Source organism: Corapipo altera, unplaced genomic scaffold (assembly GCF_003945725.1).
Source record: "Corapipo altera isolate COAL_440 unplaced genomic scaffold, ASM394572v1 61305, whole genome shotgun sequence".
Lineage (NCBI taxonomy): Eukaryota > Metazoa > Chordata > Aves > Passeriformes > Pipridae > Corapipo > Corapipo altera.
Genome location: NW_020884909.1, coordinates 3,167,567 through 3,189,440, shown reverse-complemented (window position 1 = coordinate 3,189,440; position 21,874 = coordinate 3,167,567).

The window sequence follows — 21,874 nt, the reverse complement described above, 5'->3', positions numbered from 1 at the left end:
TCATACTCTGACACAGCCCAAATGACTAATTAAGGGACAAATCTACCCTCTCACCAGAGGGGGATGACAACAAGGTTGTAGCATGTCATGTATGTCATTGCTCTCCTGTTACCCAATAGGCAACAGGAAAACAAGGACCTAATAAAATTTTCAAGAGATGTAATTCAAATGCTGCAAAAGGATTTCTCAGATTTTCAGGTTATTACAAGGAGACTTTTCCCTCCACATCGTATGTGATGCATACTTCTGTTCCAGAAACTCAAAAACTTATAAATCATTCTAAATCACAGTACACATTGCCTTCCTCAATGTTTGAAAAAAATTACTGCAGAAGGACAGTAACAGAAGTCAAGGGATCTTTGATTTCTTGAGCTTCTTGATATCTGCTTCCTGTAGTTGGATAATTGGTAGTTTATTAGTAAGAGAAAGACTTGATTCAACTAGACCTTTTGAAGATAGATTTCCACCACAAAAAGAGGAAAAGTTCAGTTTATTCAGGTTTTTTTTCTGCCCTTGAGACTCAGGAACACTGCCTGCCCACGGGAAGTAGTGAATGAATTCCTTGTTTTGCTTTGCATGGCTTTTGCTTTTCCTATTAAATCCTCTTTATCTCACCTTATGAGTTTTCCAGCTTTTACCCTTCTGATTCTCTCCCCAGCCCCATTAGCGGGGGAGTGAGTGAGTGAGTGGCTGTGTGGTACTTGGTTGCCGGCTGGGATTAAACCATGACAGTAAGGAATAACAGAAATTCAGTTTCTGGCCATTTGACTCAAGGCAAAGCCCAGCTTCATGCTCACTCCTTCATGTCACTTGAAAAAACATCGTAACCCTTAGCTTGGAACCCTGAGGATCACATGACCTGTTTTTCCCGTGACTCCATGTGCACTAAGAATTCACTGAGAGGATGGGGGAGGGCAGTGGGTGAGGAATCGACAAACACATTGAGAAGTGGCAGGCAACAGCTTCTCACACCACTTTTCCTTTCTAGGAGTGCTCCTTGCTACTGGACATCTCTCCTTTAGTTGAACTAAAGTGGTCGTGAGTGGTCTTTGTTTGTCAGCTCCAAGTGCAGGCACAATCAGTTTACCTCAAAAACCTATGTCTTTGGCTAATTTTTGCCACTAATCACTGATTTTTGTAAGGTTTTTAAGCTAAGCTAACTCACTTGGCTTTGCCCCAAAGAAATGGAGGAGAGCAGACACTTGAAGAGTTGAACTGCATTCCCAACGGGCTCTAGTAATGTCATTTTCTGTTTTAGCACTAAGACAGCGGCCTGACTAGATTGAAAATATACAGACACAGCTTTGTTACATGAATGCTGACTGAACAACCATTGGAAACAAATTCCAGGGAATTAAATAGTGCAAAACTAGATTAAGAGTGGATTTCATGGCTCTTTATAGGCAATGCTGTTGGGTTGACAGTTTTTATTGACCCTGTAGTGCTGCTTACTTGAAAAGTGCAGTGGAGGCACCTGTATATGTTCTCTCCTAGCGAGGTAGGAGATACTTTACAGGAAGACAAAAGTATTTAGTTCTTCCACTAAGAAGTGAGAATCACTTCTTCCAGAGAAACATTCTGTGAGAGTACAGAGTTCTAGCTTGCTTTTCTTAGGGTAAGGTAACTTAATGTTTTAAATTTATAAAAAATAAATAAGTAAATTAAGTGCTGCATGAACCTGTACTTAACATAAAAAACCCCATTGTAGTTATTTGGTTTGCTAGACTTTGGTGTTGTTAACTGCTACGTAAATGTGCATAAATAATGAACAAAGGGAAAGGCTGTGACCGTTAAGGAAGATTTATACTTACATTTGAAAGAATTGATTTGAAAGAAGATAGAGGTTGAAGGATACTCTTGTTTGCAAAGATTGCTTTGAAGAAGGCAGAAAGACAGGAGAAGGGAAGGCAGATGAGGTCTGTGAAAGGCTCTGGGTGTATGCATGTGAGTGAAAGGAAAAGCAATAGGTGATTGACAGAGTACAAAAGGAAGGAAAGTACAGAATTGCCAATGGATGAGAGAGATGTATTTTAAATATACTGTGCTGTGAGCTAAAAATCAGTCAGGTAAAATTGCATTTACTGAGGTGACTAATGACTAGCATGTCACCAAAGACATATCACAAGAATAGAGAGGAAGAATTTTGTACTTTAGATGTTATCTGTGCTGCTAATACCCAAGAACTGAAATGATGAGCAAAATTCTAATATAAAGACTCCAGTATTATGAAATACTTAGTTTTCAAGGGAAATTGTGGGTTTGTGATCTCTGAATTGTCCTTGTTCCTCTTAACTCTGCACTGAAATTATATCAATCCTCTCTACTCAGTATCCAACTTTCTTTAAAAAGTAAACATTAATTTACTTCTTGTATCCTCCTGAAGGGAAGCAGAAAATTTCTCTGGTGTATAAGTTGTTTTTCAGTAATTTTCTGATTTGTTATAAAAATGGATGAGGCAAAAAATTTCAATAGGCAATGAATTTACAGAAAAGATCTACAGAATTCGGGTGAAGTCATTGCAAAATTGCTTTTAAACCCTGCCTGTGTCAGAATTCTTCTGGGATATTGGATTAATCTCTTGCATCCTCCTCAAACTGGATGATTTAGTCAAGCTATGTGCCTAATCTTAAAGGCCCTCTTGGACTCTTGTTTTGGTGGTGACACAAACAACTCTAGATCAAGACATGGGGACCTGCAGTTTGTATACTATGCTAAGTGGAATGACGAAAAATCAAAGCCTTAAAAATTATCAGACACATTTGACTAATTTTTCTGAGTCAGATTCATCTCACAGGTATCTGTGACATAGATGAGAGTGTTGGTTATAATGGGAGCTTGCACCAAAGAAGTCTGAGTATGACTGAAGAAATCTAGAGTGGCTCGTCTGATCAAACGCTGCTGCCTAATCAGGGATGAGGTGGATTGTTTGCTTGAATTACCTTGCAGGGTCTCAGCTGTAATGGCAGCATAAGAATGTGGCTTATACTCAGGCATTGTCTGTACCTCGGGCTTGAATCAGTTGCCTAGGATTAGGGATCTAGTTCCATTCTAGATTCCTTGGCAATATATGTGCCTACCTGACTTTTAGGTGCCTTATGCAGAAGATGCTGAACTTTTGATTAACAGTTACCAGTCCCAAGTAGCTCTTGCATGTTTCAGGTTAAGTAGCTGGTCTAGCTCCTAAAGTAAGGACACGGGTTAGGAACTGGTTAAATTTACCTTCAATATTTTTGCTCTCTGCAGTTTCAGTTTTTAATCCAGTGGAAACATATGTACATTTATTAATATTTTTTAAAATAAACAACATAGAATTTGAATGGCTCACAAAGAAATTAATAAATTTTTTTCTTGCTAACTAGTTAATATCACTAATGAAGATACAATTATCTGCATGCATGGGTCGTTGAGTGTAACACAAACTACTGAACTGTTTTAAGTAAATATGAATTGCATTGAATAAGGCAATAGTTGTCTGGGAAAAAAAATGTATGTTATGATGAGATTAGAATTACTAACGTAGTGCATACTTGCAAATGCTAAATCCATATTGTAAAGAAACCTTGATTAAAGCTATGCCAAAGGTCAGATCTTAAAAACCTCTAGATAATTCTCATATTTAAATAAAGTCATATTTGTTTTTAAGTAAATAAACTTCCAAAAGAATAGCAAGAAATGTGCCTGTTCATCAGTTTCTTGCTAAATGTCATGAGGTGGAATCTATTTTACTTTTGACATTTTGTAGAACTCATAAACTCATACTGCAGACAAACCACTGAGCCCTGAATTATTCAGTACACTGTAATTATTCTGCTCAATTTCCCTCCAACAGAAAACATTTTAATGCCTGAGAGTATGCTATGACCCAATAACGAAATATAAAGGAGTTTCATTTTCTACCAGTGGAACTCAGATGTAAGAATTTTTTTTAATGTGGTTAGATAAAACCAAAATATTTCCCTGCAACAACATCTCAGTATAGCAGGAAAATACACACCAATTATGGAAATGCTTCTGTAATGTAAAAAAGTTTTAGTTTTGATGCTATCACTTTGATACCTTATGCCTTTTAATATCCAGATAACACAGCATGGTGCTGAATGTGTATTTTTATTAAATCCGAACCTGGCTAATATGCCTAAGGGAATTTGCTTGTGCTATTTTAGTGGCACAAGCATCAACAAAGTGATGGGAGGAAAGTTGTTTTAAGTAAGGTATTTTAGATGTATGGAGTTTTTAGGTTTTGGTTTAGGCTTTTGGGGTTTTTTTCCCTCAGGGAAAATAATAGCATAAAGTCTGAACTGTCAGCTATTTTCAAATTGTTTATTGAAGTAATTTTAAAGCAGTGGATTTTTGTCTGGAACAGAATTTCTGAATTTTACAACAGAAAGAGGTGAAACAAGCATTCCTGGAAGAAAAAAAATGTCTATGACTTAAACACAGGGAGCTGGCTTTTCAGGTTGTCAGAATGCTGTAATATGGAAAAAGAAGAAAACAGCATCATATTCTGAATATCAGCTTGCACGTTGTCCCCCACTATTGAATTCTACCTTTTTCATATTTAAAAAAAATAGAAACTTATAATCTAGACTTTGTAAAAATAAAAATACCTCGAAAATGTGTTTTTCAGCTCTTCACATCTCACTCTTCATTCCATTCCCATTAAAATAGTAATTTCTAAGTAATTTTACCTATTGATTTCCACAGGTTAGCTGTGGAACTTATGACTAGCAAAGTCTAAAATCCTAAATCTGGAAACAGACAAGTAATAAGCAAACCAGGATTTGATGTCTTAGTGGCCAGTAAGAAAGTCATAATGCTGAAATAGCTGCACAAAACTAACTCTTGACTAAAAATGTCCCATGGGGATCTGGGGAATGAACAGTGTAGACATACTGGAGTTATTGCAGGAACCTGAAGAGGCAAAGTCTAAAGCTGTCGTTGCATGGACTGGACATTATGGAAGTTTTTCATCATCAGAAAGCATTTAGTATTCAAATCCATAGGAAATGAAAATTAATTTTTATAATATTTTGGAATGCTTCTTTATTCTGTAGTTCTGGGAGGATGTTACTTTGAAATACTTACATTGTATGAAGCATCTTGCCTCAAGTCATTCCTTACACCATGTCAACACTACAGACTTGTGTCAGCCTTTCAAAGATGTAGAGAAATATATCATCTCTGGTAGATGGAATTTTATTAACAGATGGCTTTACTATTGATGCAATAGATCATTAACATCCCCCCCCCCCCCAATTTCACATTTTCGTCTGATAGACTCAAACCAATATTTTTGATTTTGCTCATTACACAGCTCTTGCCTTGCTTATCAAGTACAGGACATGGCACTGACCTGTCAAATGGGTGCATACTTTACTTGGCTCTTGAGATACGTAATTGTTTGCAGACAAAGAACAAAATAACCTCTGAAATAAGAGTCAGATGAAGATTTGAATCTGAATATCAATCCTCTATAGAGGATATTCTGGTGCAGTCTCAGGTGTAAGGTAAACAAGAAGACTAAATCTTTAGAAGACTAAAGCATATGGAAACCCCAGGCAGGACATGAAATCAACAAAGAAGGAAACAGACTTCTTAGTATGAAGTGCCATCATTTTCACAACCTGTAAGGTATTTTCTTGACCCCTAGTTTAACTTGACTCACGTTGTGGGTGCTTTGGAAGTACCTAAACTTTTCTTGAAAGTTTTATGCCTTAATTTTTGGCTATTCTTGTTATTGTTGCTGCAGGGCATAGTATTCAAATCAGGTTTTTAAGAGACGTCAAATAATAAACCATACTTTTATATAATCTTATCTTGACTTGGAATAGGATAACATAGGAGTCTACCAGAAATCTTCCAGTGATTGTCAGGGAAATTTGCTGGCGTGTTTGCCTGTGTGAAAGCAGCATGGAGCAGATGAGGCACGAAGATCTTGAGCAAAACTTCAGCAATGCTTAAATGTGACAAACTGGCTCATATCTGAACCAGATGACTACCATTTCCAACATTTGCTTCTGCTTTGTTGTTATACGCTGGGGAGACATATTTTAACTTAAAAGAAGATTTTTTTTTTAAAAGCATCTTTCAGATCAGGGTGTTTTGAATAACTACCAGTTGGAAGTGTTTAGTGTTTTGATTATCCCGGTGAATCTCTAGGTGAAAGGGCTGCTGTAACCATCCTTCAAAGGATTAGAACAGGGTGTTTGCCTTCTGTGCCTTCGGGCATGCATAAGATAGTTTTCAACTTGCCTGTTTTCCAAGCTTTCATGTTTTCATCACAGAATCAAACAGTGTGCCAGAGAACATCTGACCCTTATTTGTGCTTTAATTTTGCGCTTTGATTGGATTAGCAATTTTATTTGATGACTGTGATGATAGTATTATTGATATTAGCTGATATAACAGATCATTCCTGTCACCTCTGCTTGCTAGACATACTTGTCTGTGCTTGTATTCCATTTCTGATACTGTCTATGTTTAAAAAAAATTCTTCTATATGTCTTCTATATAGAACAACACTTTCAGAAATACTTTGTCATCTGGTATAACTGAGCTATATTGTAAAATACTGACTTCTTTAAATTCAGTAGCAAAAATTGTTGCTCATTTTCTTAGCTTTCTCCTCACATGCTCCTTTTCTGTTGTATGGAAATGAAGAAAGGAAATTACTCTCTTGAAAGTCCAAGAAGCAACTTACACCAGGCTAGGCAGAAAAGAATTTTAGGTACTTGAGAGTTACAGGTACAGTACATGTTTGGACATTAGCGAATCCTGAAACCACAGTCATTTTGTGATGCAAGAGACTCATTCCTCAAGCATCTTCTATCTGGATCCTGGTGAGTGTGATTGTAAACCAAATTGTTTTTGTATTAAGTCTCCTGGATTGAGTTGATGTGTTTTTGTACAGTTAATAACAGTTTCTGGCACATTGGAATTTTGCTTGCTTGAAGCAATGTTTGATGTGCTCTTTGTACTCCCTTTTTTCTCTGGTGTTCCCCTCTTCCCCTTCACAAAGCAGCTTACTTTAAGAGGTGACAGGGGGAAAACTCTCACTTCATCTTCCCGTGGCTCCATTTCACATAGTCAGTGTCACCAAGCAGCAACAGAACTACTCAACAAGCTGGGGGACAAAAGGGGTGCTGACGATGCTCCCAACACAGGCAGTAGTACCTTCCCTGAACAGAGGGCAGTCCTGCTGCATCTGAGCACACCCAGGTCTGGGGTACTTCAATATAGGGGCTGCAGTAGCCCCAGACAAGGCACAGTAATGAATCAGGTTGAGGATTCATCCAGTCACTCCAGATGGGAGACAAGGCCAGAGGTAGGACTAGAGACAAGAATACGGCAGTGTCCATCCCCAGGGCAGGACAAGCCAGTTCAGGTAAGAGTGGCTCCTAGCCCTTAGATTAAACAGACCTTTTGGAGCCTTTGGGTAGAGGGGAGGAGGTCCCAAGTGACTGTTGGTCAGAGCCACCAGGGTGAATTTATGTCCCTGCATGGTACCTGACTCTCACAGATTCTCTAAGAAGCTATGGCACCCTCTAACTTCAGATGGAGTCTCATGTCTTTAGTAGTTTTCTGAAAACTTTTCATGAAAAAAAAATTCTTTTATGTTCATTCAGGTAACTTGTCATATGAACTGCAGAACGAGATCTGTCATATTCAATCACCTTGATTCATAAACCTCATGAGGTTAAGACAGAACAGACGTGGAAAAAAGTTAATGAGGAACAAATAAGGTGACTCAATTGGATACTATAGTATCACTACCTTTACATTTATTTTATACAGTCACTATTACATGTGAGGAAAATATCTTTTGTATGTGTCATTTTATGGTGTTTGTAAGCTGTAAGCCATGAACACTTCAGACAAATTGGCCATTTTCTTAGTTTCTAACTGCCTGGGGTGTGTCAATATTATTAAGTGGTTATCTAAAAAATGAGGAGGTAAGTATGTAGATATCTTCAAATACTCGCCTGGTTATAAAAGAGAGAAAGTGGTAACCACAAGGCAAGTATAGACAACTTAAAAACAGCATTATGTGAGTAAACAGCTATGATTTTGCTTCTGGGAGAGATTCTCTTGCCAAAAACTTCATCTGTGTAGAGCTTAATAACTTTTCATATGTATATGAATGATCTTGTTGCCAAATGTCGCTTTCATGCCAGGGTCTTGAAAAAAAATTTCAAGGACATGTCTGTGTGCAGGGGCTGTTTTTGGTTTTTTTTTTAAAGGACTTGTTGAAATCTACTTTAGTAACCTGTGTTATACTCCAGTCCATCAATCACCTAATAATTGGCCTATTGGCTATTTGCAGCTTCACAGTCCTGTCTCAACGGTGTTAACAGAGCCCCTGTAGCATGAGTGTTAGCGGTCAGTGAAGTACTGATGCGTGCCAAGGTAATTACAGTTGTCTTTTGTCAGCTAGTACACTGTCTGTTCAGGTGTCACTGCATCAACAGCACTGCAAATGGCTTTCACATGACGTAGTCAGCTCCACTTTCCCCTGAAAGCAAAAGGAATTCTGGAAGCTTTCACAAGGTCAGCTGACCGTGGAGTGGTGTACAGAGGTGACCAGCCAACATGTTCTGACTGCAGGAACTTGCCGTTAGCACGTCCTCCTACGTTTCCATCTCTCTGTAAACCATGATAACTGAAAACTAACAGCTTGGGGAAATGAGTTGCTTTTGCAATTGCTGCAGAACGCCAAGGCAGGAAAGTTTTTTTGCCTGATTAGCTTGTGTAATAAGCAAAGCAGAGAATTGCCTAGCTGGAGCAAGAGAAAACCACAAACTGCAGGAAAGTTTCACATCTGTGATAGCAGTGACTGCAGCACCCTGCCCACACAGCACTGGCTCAGCCACAGGCAATCAGTCCCTTCTCTCATGTGCTCTCTTCTCTAATTAGTTCAATGAAGACCTCTCAGTCCATTAAAATAGCAAGAGTTGGGGTCTTGCTGCCTTTTTTTTTTTTTTTCAGACTTCTTCTGACAATGGGGCAAGAAAGGATGAAGATAAACACTGGGGAAGGGGCAGTAGGAAGAACAGAGAGGTCAATGACATGCTGCACATCCCATGGCCTTTCCTGAGCTCTGTCCCTCAGCATTACACTGCTGTCCAAAGGTTGGGTATATCCTCTCTGAATTGTGAGAAGTCAAGGAAATGCAGTGGTGGCAAGGAGAGAAGCAAGTTATGTCATGAGACCTGCTAGTTATTCTGACTTTCATACTGATTGATTGTTTTCCTGAAGCTAAAGTTCAGAAGTCTTTGCTACGCCTGTATACTGCAGAAAAAAAGTGTTTGTTTGTACCACTTTTTCTAAAGGGTTTTAGAGGTTTGTTATTATTGGACTCTTACTTTGGAAAGTGAAAAAAGGTTGCATCTGGAAGTTGCTAAAAATCCTTTTGTAAAGGAGTGCTGAGTGTACTCACAATTTGGTTACTCCATCCTTCTTTCTGTTTATTTTATAACAAAATTATTTAGTCTACATGCTTTGCAAACACCATAATCAGAAACTAATGGTTAGTAAACTATTTTGAGAAAGGCTTCCGCAGTAAATTTAGTAAAAATTCGAGAATAGTCTCCTTGTAGTTTCAAAAGCAGATCAGAAAAATTATGGGTGAGGTATTGCTAAATATAACCTAGGAAAAGTATTTAATAAACTTCTCTATTAATGATTCTCCAATCAAGAGTTCTGTCACTTTCAAACTGTTTTTCAACACAGAGCATAAACAATTTTTAAAGATTATTGTTGATCGAAATACTGCTGCATGTGTGGAAGAGCCGCTTGACAGGCCTGGCAGAAGACAATATAAGGACCTATTGCTAACAATACCATTTTCCATTCCTCCACTCAACAGACTCGAAAAGTTCATTTACTGTCTCTAACATTTGAAAGGAGCGTATTCTACGTATCGTCATCCCTTTCAGGTCTCTCACAAATCCCACTGTAAGGTTGTGTATGTATCTCTCTCTCTTTCTGAAAGCCCTTAATATCTTTGCCACGTTGTTGCTCTTCTTTCTGAAAAATATCTCAGTCTTCAACGCACACTATAGAATGATTAGGGTTTTTTGTAATGGAAGTAGTACTTGTGTTAAGATTATCCAACTCAGTTAATTTTTACTGTGTCCTTGTCTTAAGTATTATATATCTATATTATATATTATATATATCATAATTATATATCTATAATTTTTGGCTCAAGGTGGTGAGACTCCTAGTCTATTGATATCGATATTTTTCTTCATTATTATTTTCTTGTTTTCGTGATCTTCTTATTGAGGTAAGTAGATCTGTCCTATAGCTTTGGCTTTCTTTTTCTTTATGTCCTGAGGTAAAAGTACAGAAATTTTTGGATAAGGGTTCCCTATACTCTAATTCACATAAAATGCAATGTATTGTTAATATTTATGTGGTGGTGTAAATGTCCACTTAAAAGGAAGTAACAAGTATGTAGAAAAATAAGTTTCCATACAAAGTGAGGATTTTAAATAATCTGCTTTGTATGAGTAAATAACAGCAGTTTTTTCAATGTAGTAAGTTTTGTACTTCTAATTCTTGCAGGTTCCATTTATAATTTAGTGGACTGTAGCACATTACATGTCTTAGAGTAAGAAGAAGTCTATGCTGGAGATTGTTTTAGAACATAATCTACATTTCTTCACCACTTCTATTTCAAGAGCTGCAATTGTCACCATATGCAGAAATGTATGAGCTCTAAGGTGCAGACAAAAGAAAAGTATCAATGTCTGTTATTAAATGGGTCCATAACTTCATAAGGCAATTGTTATTATGATAATGGTCAAGACAAGTATTGAAATAAATTGAAGAATTTTTAAACTTGATGACAGCGTTGCTTTCAGAAAATCACTGTTTTGGGGAAACTTTTTAATTCCTATGTGAAGGATAAATTAATATGAGAATATACCTGTGTAGTAAAAAAGTAATAGAGGGCAGAATGTTATCAAAATTCTGGTATTTAAAACACTATGAATTACTTTATAAAAAGTTTGCTTCACTCATTAGTCCACATTCAAGGGGGATCTATGTTAAAAATGACTGTATATGTAGTTATTTAAATTAAAACATGCCAACATTGTTTAATTTAAATATATTCAAGGCTTTTGATAGAAATCTTTGGTGAGCTACATTGAATTTGATAAAAGTCAATCAAACGCTCAAAGCAAAACCAGAAAACTCAAGCAAAAACAACAAAAAAGTTGTTAAAACAAACACTAAAGCAAGCATTATCCAGCAGTAAACACACTGTAATATTTAAAATCCTGCCATGGTTTTCAATTACTGAGAGAGGTGCTAAGTCCACCTACCAAGAAACATGGAACAGTTTAAAACTCAGATTTATCCTTCCCTTTGACTTTATGGGTTTCAGAATTTTGATTTATCTGTAGGACCTCTGAAGATAATATAACTATGATTCTTGAGTAGAAGTTAGAGTAAAGGAAAGCAGTATTGAACACTTTACTTTGAAAAATTTTTCTGTATGTCCATTTGGGATTAGCCTATTTTTGCTATCATCTTAAAGAAAGATGATCCCTTGTCTTAGAACTTATATTTCTCTTGTTTGTGCTATTTTGGTATGTTTAGGTATCAACAGGTCAGAATACTAGGACTGAAATTTGCCCACCTCTATTCCTCTCCCCTATGTGTGAAGGACGTTAACATATCTCCAGCAACTCCTGAGTTTCCTTTGGTTTTTCCCTTTGATTAAACTGCTGAAGTTTAATCATGATTAGTTTCAAAACAGCAGTTATATTTTTTAATATAATACGATGAAGAGGAATCTTTTAGGTCTTTCTTCCTAATATAAATATTTTTTTCTGCTTCCAAAATACGAGTTTTCTCTTTATGCTTTTGAAATCACCTGTATGTGTTTTGGTTTTGACTTAAAATAGTGCATTTTGTATAATGCACCAGCAGTTACAGAATCCTCTCATTTGATTTCTGTGACTGTTCTTTTAATTATAACTCCTATATGTAGAAAACTTTGGAAGATGTCAAAGTTGTTTGACATGTGTAAAAATTTAATTTAGTCCTAGTGAAGAAAACAGACAAACAAGTGCTTTTAGGCCTAATGGGGCACTGGTAACACCAGATAAAACTAGCAGTGCCACATTAAACCAACGGGATATTTTAAAATCAGCATGCAGAGTGGGAATTAGAATGCCATGCAACCCTTCAGTTGCCCCTGAACCTCTATGACATTTGTCTGCTTTCTGACAGTTTGTTTCCCTACTTGAGTCTTGGAGCTCCTGCACTGCCTGATATCTCCACAGGTCAAAATTGTCTCAGGTTTTTGCATGTTCAAGGTCTTCAGGTTCCTGTCCTGCTTAGCTGTCAAGACTCCAGGTATTTGTGGCTGTATATCAAGAAACTCAATTTCTTCTAGAAGAATGAGTGAGAGGTCTGGTTTTTCTTTTAATGCCCTCACTCCCTTATGTAATATTCTCTCTTTCAGTTGGTCTCCCAGAGAATATTTTGAATATTTGACTCGCTTTTTCAACTCAAGAAAAAAAAAAAAAAAGAGCAGATTTATTCATAGGTAGGGATGATTCATGTTCAAGTTAAATCATGTACTGGAAAAGTAGAATGATGAACTTGTGGTGCTACACATCAGCCCAAACACAAGGATTCTCTGGAGGCTGCAGGGCTGTTCTGTGCATGACACCAACTTGGGCAAGAACCAAGTGGTGGTAGGAAATGTATTCAGCTGCTGAGTGGAACAGATTGCAGAACTGATCAACACTGAGGTGTTATATTTTAAAAAGTGATCAGTGACAATAACAAGCTCTTAACCCAAGGCAGCATCAAGCCAAAGCAGATTGAATCACTTGTAACATGTATATATACATTTCTGTGTAAATACAGCTGTAGCACATGTGTTCAGATATCAGCAAACTTACTTTTGAATGTCTTTCCAGAGGTTATTTCTTTGTGTTCCTAGCATGGTAAAAGCTTGTAAGTATCACCCTCTTTCTTCATATCTTAAAAAAAAGAGGCAGCATTATCAGCAAATGAAAGTCCTGGTATCCTTGCAGCTATAAGGCTTCCAGGTTTTGAATAAAGAAATTATTGCCCTCTTTATTTATGGTTGCTATAGTTAATGTGTTAAGGATTTTTTTTTTTTACTCTATAGGGCTTTTTTCCTATTGCCAGAAATATCATGGTCTGCATATGAACTATTCAGTCCTTCAGTTTCTTCAAGCATTTTCTTATTGGATGGGTCACTGTTGTTTCACACCCATCTGTGACAGGGGTCAATAAATTACATATTTAAAAGCTTTTCAGTACTAAAAATTCTTATAATAATATTTTAAATTAATTTTTATAATAGTAATTTGACTCTGGTTTAAAGACTAAGTTTCAACTCTTGTAATTATTTTAAGGCTGTCGTACAATCCCTTTGGTGGTATTCCTTTACGAAAGTAAATTTCCTAGGTAATATATTTTTCCAAAATTGAGTGCATGCCTTCCTCCAAAACAAAACGAAGTCATCTATACAGGACTTTGAAATAACACGTGCAGAGATGTTATTGATACTGTTTTGCTGATATGAGAAAGAAACAATGCAAAAGACCAGACAAGATGTCGAAGCCTGATATCATTATGGAAAGTACCCAAGGAGAAACAAAAAAACATGAAAGAAAGATTAACGCTGGGACATGGCTGAAGGCTTTGAACTGTGAAGCAGATGAAAATGTATGGAAAAATACCTGACTCTGCCATCTGTTTCTGTTCTTACCACAATAACCTTACGTATCTTGAATTTTGGCAGGTCACCTAGACCTTACTGTGGCATACAGAAGGGATAATTTTAGTCCTGCTTCCGAACAAAAGTACAAAGCATAGGGTGGGGAGAGGCCAAAAGAAGTCATCTAGGACATCTTCACTATAAAAGTCAATAAAGTAAATAAAGTATAGTGATATTTATTTCACCAACACATGCATTTATGAGAGCAAATGCACAACCCATCCCTATGCCCATATGAAAATACGTGATCCCCTGTGAATGATAATCACAACTGGATGACTGCTTTTTTGAATTGAAGTATAATGTTCTCAAATAAGTCCATAGCAGGCTTTTGGAAACATACCTACCAGAAGCTTAGGGCACATCTGAGCCTAATTTTTTTTAAAAAACCTTCCTACTCAATATATTTTAGAGCTTCCTCAGCAGCCTAAGAATCTCTATTAGTGTGTCGAAGGGTTTCACAATACCCAGCTGCCTTGTTCTCTTTGGTCACCTTGAAAGTGGTGTTCAGTTCAGTGTTCAGGCATTGCCAGCCCTTCACCCAGAGATACCTCTATGCTGCAGCAGTCTCTACTACTCATGAAAACGTGTGTTCTTACTCTGGCTTTGCAGAGTAAGAGGGGAGAGTGCAGGGAGACCTACGTAAAAATGAAGTTGTCTTTGAGGACTTGTGCTTCGCTGTTGTCTGTACATCAAATTTAGGTGCAACTCAAAGCATCCGGGTTGGAAAGATTTATCACTAGGAGGAAGAGGCAGGAACTTTCAGAGGCAGCTTCCATGCTTAATTACGTGGTTGGCATGTGCTGTTGCTTCTAGAGGTCATTGAAATTGCCCTTTAGCACTTTTGGTTGTATCTTCATGGAGGAATGCAAACACAGCTGGATTCCCTCTCTCTGTTCTCTAAGCTGTTCTGGAAGCTCTTAGTCCTTCAGAAAGAACCAGCTTTTGTGCAGGTCAAGTTATCTTGACCACTGTGCTTTGTACCCAGGGTAGCCTCAATGGTTTTGTGTTTGGAGCTTGCTTTACATGGTCTCCTGGAGACTATAAGCAAATTTGGGCTGCCTGTGCCTACTTTGGAAGACACCCTCTGATTTGATTACTCTAACCAAAGCCTTCTCTTTACAGAGTTTCTGATTAATTATTTTCCTTTTTGCATAGGTAAAATTAATTCCTTCTTGCACTTAATTCTTTACATGCTTTACATGTTATTGCTTCCCTAGTTTATCAAGACTATTTTGCATTCCATTTGTACTGGTAGCTGAAAAAGGTACTGGTACCTTAATAAAAGTACTTGGTAGCTCCATCACTGATGGAGAGAAATTTATTAGCATATCTTTTGTTCCTTAAACCAGAAATTAAATTACAATTTTGAACTGAACTGTAAACAAAATAGATGTAATTTCTTTTCCAGGGTATTTAGAAAACATTAAGGATAAACACTTTTAGGTGAAGTGAGGTGGGATATAATTTGCTATCTGTAAACATGTGCAAATGAATGAGCTACTGACTTTTAATTGTGCAGCCAGGGATAGAATTGTCTTGTTCTCCTCTTTATTTTAACTTTTTATGAAGGTTGAATGTTGGGAAAGAATTGCATACGGAGAGGAAAAGAATGAGGAAGAACAGAGGCAGCAACTGCAGACAGTGTTCTGTAATATATCTCCATAATGAGAATAAAGTCAGACAGGTGACCAGACTTTTCTCTGGGCTTCTGGGACCTCTCTAATATTATGCTTATTATTAGAAAATAATTATGTCCTGGGCTGCTTTAGGAGGAGTGTTGCCAGGAGGTCAAGGGAAGTTCTCCTTCCCCTTCCCTCAGCACTGTGGATGCCACATCTGTAGCACTTGTGTCCAGATGTGGGCAGATGGAGAGAGTTGTGTGTACTGTAGAGAGTTCAGGCCAACATGAAGGTCTTTATGGGATTGGAGTGTGTCTCCTTTGAGGAAAAGCTGAGTAAACTGGGACTATTTAGGGCTCAAGGGGAATCTCATCATACATACAAATACCTGAAGGCAGTGTGTGAAGCAGTTGGAGGTAGATTATTCTCAGCAGCGCTCAGTGACAGGACAAGAGGCTGTGGGCACACACTGAAACACAGGAGCTTCCTCCTGAACATTAAGAAAAGGTTTTAACATCAGGGAAAAAGTCTTCTTTTACCCTCAGGGTGACCACACACTGGTGCAGGTTGCTCAAGGTGGTGTTGATAGATAATCAAAAGCCATCTGGGCAGCTGGCTCTAGGTGTTTCTGCTGCAGTCAAGGGGCTGGACCAGAAAATGTCCAGAGCCTTCCAACCTCAACCATTCTGTGATTAAAAATCAGGCTACTGCTGTTTCATAGAATTCTGGGCATGGAAGCACTAGAGAAAGAAATCAAGTACCAGTAATGTTCAGAAATGCTACCATCTTGTGGTGACTGAAATGACTGAACATACTGATAGCACTATGAAAGTCCCTATCCAAGCAGCATGTGCAGTGTCTACAGGCCTTCTGAAACAAGCTTTCAAAGTACTTCTGTGATTCCTTAGTACTATTGTAGTAATTTCTTGTGGTAGATTAGGTTTCTTTGATTTAATTACTTTTGATCACTTTGCAGCAAATTGTTGGAGAAGCATCTGGATTATGCTCTTAGACATATGGTTTAGACAGTCCTGCAAGGAGCAGAGAGTTGGACTCAATAGTCCTTATGGGTCTCTTCCAAACTGAAATATTCCATTCAATGATTCTATTCTATAATAAATGATGTATGGCTTAGTGTCATATAATTATTTTTTTAAAATCAAACTAAAGACTGTTTTGAAGGGTTCTATGACCCTCAGAAAGACCCTCAAAGCAGAATAAAAATGATTCTTTGCTGTGGAGAGCATACGACTGATGTGCTATACTATATATAAATATAACTGATGTGTACACTATACATACATATTTTTTGATTATGTTTTTGACTGCCCGTTTTGTATTTTAGTAATTCCTAAGACATTATTAATCTGATAATTTATGCAGTCTGAAAGGAGAATCAGTATTATGATCTAAAGGAGCAAAATATTCAACAAACTTAATATACTGGTGTTGTAGATGAACATAATTTGAATCAGTGAGAAATGTAAAACAAGGATTTGCATGTGTGAGCCCTGGAGGTAATACGAGAAGATGCAGTGCCACTTACACAATGCACATAACTATTGTGGCTCTGTCTTATGAAGATACAAGTTCTATCACAGCAAGACTTAATTTGATTACTTTTTGTTTTTAGAACAAATATTGCATACTACTCTTGTTTAAACAATTGCAGTAGTATATTTGAAATTTACTTTCCCTGTTGTAGAGCAATTGTATTTGCATGGGGTTTTTTTCAGCAGAAACCTTGTTCCTGTACATCTGTATTGTCAAAAGAATACAACAGTTTGTTTTTGGTTAGAAGGGACCTTACAGATCATTTGGTTCCCTGACATGGGCAGGGACACCTCCCACTAGACCAGGCTGCTCCAAGCCCCAGCCATTCTGACCTGGAACACTTCCAGGGATGGGGCACCCACAACCTCCCTGGGCAGCCTGTTCCAGTGCCTCACCACCCTCTGAGTAAAGAATTTCTTCTTTGTATCTAACATAAATCTACCGTCAGTTTAAGCCATTTTGCCTTGTCCTGTCACTACATGCTCTTGTAAAAAGTTCCTCTCCAGCTCTCTTGTAGGCCCACTTTAGGTGCTGGAAGGTGCTATAAGATCTTCCTGGAGCCTTCTCTTCTCCAGCCTGAACAGCCCCAACTCTCTCAGCCTGTCTTCATAGGAGAGGAGCTCTGACTTTTGGATCATCTTTGTGGCCTCCTGTGGACTCACTCCAACAGGTCCTTGTCCTTCTTGTGTTGGGGGCCCCAGAGCTGGACAAAGTACTCCAGGTGGGGTCTCATGTGGGCAGAGCAGAGTAGGAGAATCACATTTGTCAATCCACAGGAAGGTGACTCTCCCTGCTGCAACTCCCTCACAGTTGTTTTGTTACAGTCCAGGACATGGTTGGCCTTATGGATTGCAAGTGCAAATTGCCAGATCATGTTGAATTTCTCATCCACCAACACCCCCAACTTCTTCTCCTCAGGGCTAGTCTCAATCCATTCTCCTCCCAACCTGTATTTGTGCTTTGGGTTGCCCCAGCCCAGGTGCAGGACCTTGCACTTGGCCTCGTTGAACTTTGTGAGGTTCACACAGACCCACCTCTCAAGCCTGTCCAGGTCCCTGTGGATGGCATCCCTTCCCTCCACTGTGTCAACTGCACCACACAGCTTGGTGTCACCAACAAACTTGCTGGGGGTGCCCTGGATCCCACTGTCCCTGTTGCCAGCAAAGATGTTAAACCACACCTGTTCCAGCACCGACCCCTGAGGGACACCACTTGTCGTTGGTCTCCACTTGGACACTGAGCCTTCGACTGCAACTCTTTGAGTGTGACCATCCAGCCAATCCTTTATCAACTGAGTGCTCCATCCATCAGATCTGTGTCTCTTCACTTTAGAGACAAGGATGTTGTGCAGGACAGTGTCATGTTTTGCACAAATCCAGGCAGATTTCATCAGTCGCTCTTCCCTCATCCACCAACACTGTAATACAGGAATGTAACGGGAATGTGCAGGTTCTTGCAGGAAATACATAGGGTCAGATCCAATTTCTGGATGCAATCCTTAATTCACCAGATGCATTTTCTGATGCTTGAAAGATGCAGCAATTTGCATAACATCCTAAAAAAGAAATCATTCAAGTAAAGTGCAATACTCTATTTCAGCCTTTATCAGTGAAAATATTATGCAATTACTGAATAAAATACATCATACAATTTTTCTGTAGAATGTCTTCAGTTAGTCAGAATTATCTGATTAACTAATTAATCTAAATCTAAATGAAGCTTTTATTTATTCATCTATCAAAGGCACACACAACCTTGCAAGTTTTGAAATATATGTTTTCTTTAACCCTCAATAGGTCAGCTGACTGCAAAATCCGTAGTTTATTGGGAGACTTGGAGATGCTCTGCAGAGAGCTGGCTGATTTTGTGCTTCTGACTCTCTTCTGATTTCCAGGTGCTAAAGCTCACTGAAGACATTAAAACCAAAAATGTTAAATGGTATCGTGTGTTATTTGTGTGTGTAAGCAATTGCTGTACAGCAGTTTTTCAAGTGCCAATTCATGAGCAAGTTGGTCTGTACCCAACAGTGTTTTGGAGCAGAAGTGGTATAATGTCATCTAAAATGTGGCTTACATCAAGGGGAAAGTTTGAAACACAATGTTCTCAAGCATTATTATCATTTGTACAGTGTTTTCAATGTAGCAAACATTTTCTTTTTGTTCTCATGCTGAAACAGGCCACAGTTTAGCTCTTACATGTTTTTCTCTCTTGATCTGTAACGTGCCTGATTTCCTCTTCACAATGCTTTCCACAGCTCCCAGATCATTTAGTTTTTGGCTTCTGAGATGAGGCTGCTGTTAGGTTTGCCAGTTCATCCTCCCTTTTGGCAGCACTTGTGATACAAAGCACACTCAGACCACCAAGTCATTTCATTCAGACCCTGAATAGCTGCCAGATGGTGATAACATTCTATCATTACCAAGCAAGATTAATGCAAACTGAATAGCTAGCATGAATTTTTCTTGGTAACTATCTAAAAACTTGCAATAATAAGATTAAAAGCTAATAAAAAGTTATTAATTATTGTAACTGTGTATTATGAATACAGGTTGCTGAGATTTTTCTGTTTAAATTATTCCCTTGTGTTATTTTAATAAAGTCAGGTCTTTTTACACAGAAATACAAGCTGGGGGGGGGGGGGGGGGGAAGCCAAAACAACCCCAAAAACTGCTTGACATAACAGAGCAGAAATAATGCAAAGCTGAAATTGCTCCATGCATATTCTTAGAAACCTCTTCCTAATGTCTTTCTGGAAAGAAGAAAGTAAGTTAGCCAAAATCAAGTGAAAAAATGACTCTCTAAGAGCCTCAGAGAACGCTAGTTCTTTGTGTCCTCATCCCTGGGCCTCTGCTTTTCTTCCAGAGTCCAGTCAGAGGCTGAGAAGAATGACTTTCAGCATGTCTGGTTTTCACAAGCCCAGTTAACCACGGTTGCAAGTCGCATTAGAAAGAGCCTACTTATGGACTGTTGGAAACTTTTCAAGATTGATTTTATCTCATATCCAATTTTGCATGAGAATTTAATATTTTTGTTTGTCACATTTGATTAGGGTTAATTTTTTCTAAAGAGAAGTCTTCTTTTTCCCCCCCCGCCTTAATTCTTAAGTCTTAATTTTGTATCCACTTGGAAAGTTTTAAGTTCATCTTTCATCCTATTATAGTCCCCTAAGATGTTTTTTAAAGTAACAACACGTTTTTATGATTTTGATATTTTTTTTAATTAGATTGGGTTTATCTCCTTTAATAAGAATTTACACGTGTAAATATTCATTAATTAGTACTTATAGTCCTCAAGTAGCCCCCCGGCGTGGTCTTCCCGATAAACCCTGGGATACGGGAATGCGCCCGGCAGACAGTGCCTCGGGAAGGGGAATCGGTGTGATCGGCAGTTCCCATGACTCCTCCTTACATATCAGCACACACACAACGAAAAGCAGATTTATTCAAAATGTAGCCAGCTGTTTACCACAGGAATAGTAAATAAATGCTGGTAACCAAACCACAGACCATTTTAGTGCAGTTCCTGCCTGTGCTGGCAGGCCAGGGCTACATTTCTGAAAATATATCAGAAATAAATCACAACGAGCTCCATTCAAATGAAGCAAAGCATTGTAAACGTGAATTAATCAAGTGTGAAGGACCAACAAACGCTGCTCTGAAGTCTCCGTGTGTCCCCGTCATGCAAAAAACTACTTGACAGAGCCAGCTCCTTCCCCCATTTCTCTTAAAACTACGTGAATTGCTTCTGCTTAAAGATATATGAGGGAATTTACACTGAAAGCAGCTGAAAAGAAGTCAGGAGGAGGGAAGGAAAACAGTTCTGTGGTCTGTACGGACAAGCGTGAGCACAATCCCACCCCATCTCCCAACTTGCTGAGCGCCTTTTTAAAGGATTTCGATGCTGAGGGTGGTCTGTTGCAGCGGGGAGAGGGAGCGGTACAGCCAGCACGGTTGGTCACCTCTTTCTCGTGTCCTGTTTTCGAGAGCCCGGGGCGCTGTGTCTCTCTACAACTCCCTGACAGGAGGGTGTAGCCAGGTGGGGGTTGGTCTCTTCTCCCAGACAGCTATCAGCAAGACAAGAGGGCTCGGTCTTAAGCTGCGCCAGGGGAGGTTTAGGTTGGATATCAGGAGGAAATTCTTTACAGAGAGGGTGGTCAGGCATTGGAATGGGCTGCCCAGGGAAGTGGTGGATTCTCCGTCCCTGGAGGTTTTTAAGATGAGACTGGATGTGGCACTGAGTGCCATGGTTTAGTAACCACAGCGGTGTTGGATCAAGGGTTGGACTTGATGATCTCGGAGGTCCCTTCCAACCCAGCTGATTCTGTGATTCTATGACTCTATGATTCTCGGGGGCAGAGCCGTGCGATGCCGGTCAGAGACCCGCGCCTGTGCGAAGATCCGTGCGGGAAGCACCGCGGTGTTCGCATCCCCGGCTCGGGTGAGCTCTGGGAACCAGCTTGGGCAGCTGGTTCTCCTGTCGGGGAACTCCAGAGGGCAGCATTGCCTTTGCCGGAGCTCCCCGGGAACCGAGCCACTGTTCTCCCTGCGGAGGGGCTTGTGCGGCGGGGCGGGTGGGATCCCGAGGGCCTGTATCAATTCGGAAGTAATACGATACTTTAGCCTTGCACTGCTCCAACTTGACACAGACAGCTAGCTAAGTTTTTAGCTAAGATTGTAATTTACCTCCATCAAAGGTGCAGCATACTCCCATTCTGTCTGGAACAGGTATATCAAGAGTCTTGGATTTATTGCGTTTTGCTGAAAATGTGGTTTGCAGGCTGTTGTTGATATGGATGCACCAGTTTGAATTAAGTCTTTCCCAGTCAAATTTCCCCAGTTTTCTACTTCTTACTCCCACACTATAGGATCTGCAGTCCTTCAGGCTCTCACCTCCCAGCACTGCTGTCCACATTCAACAGCAGTGT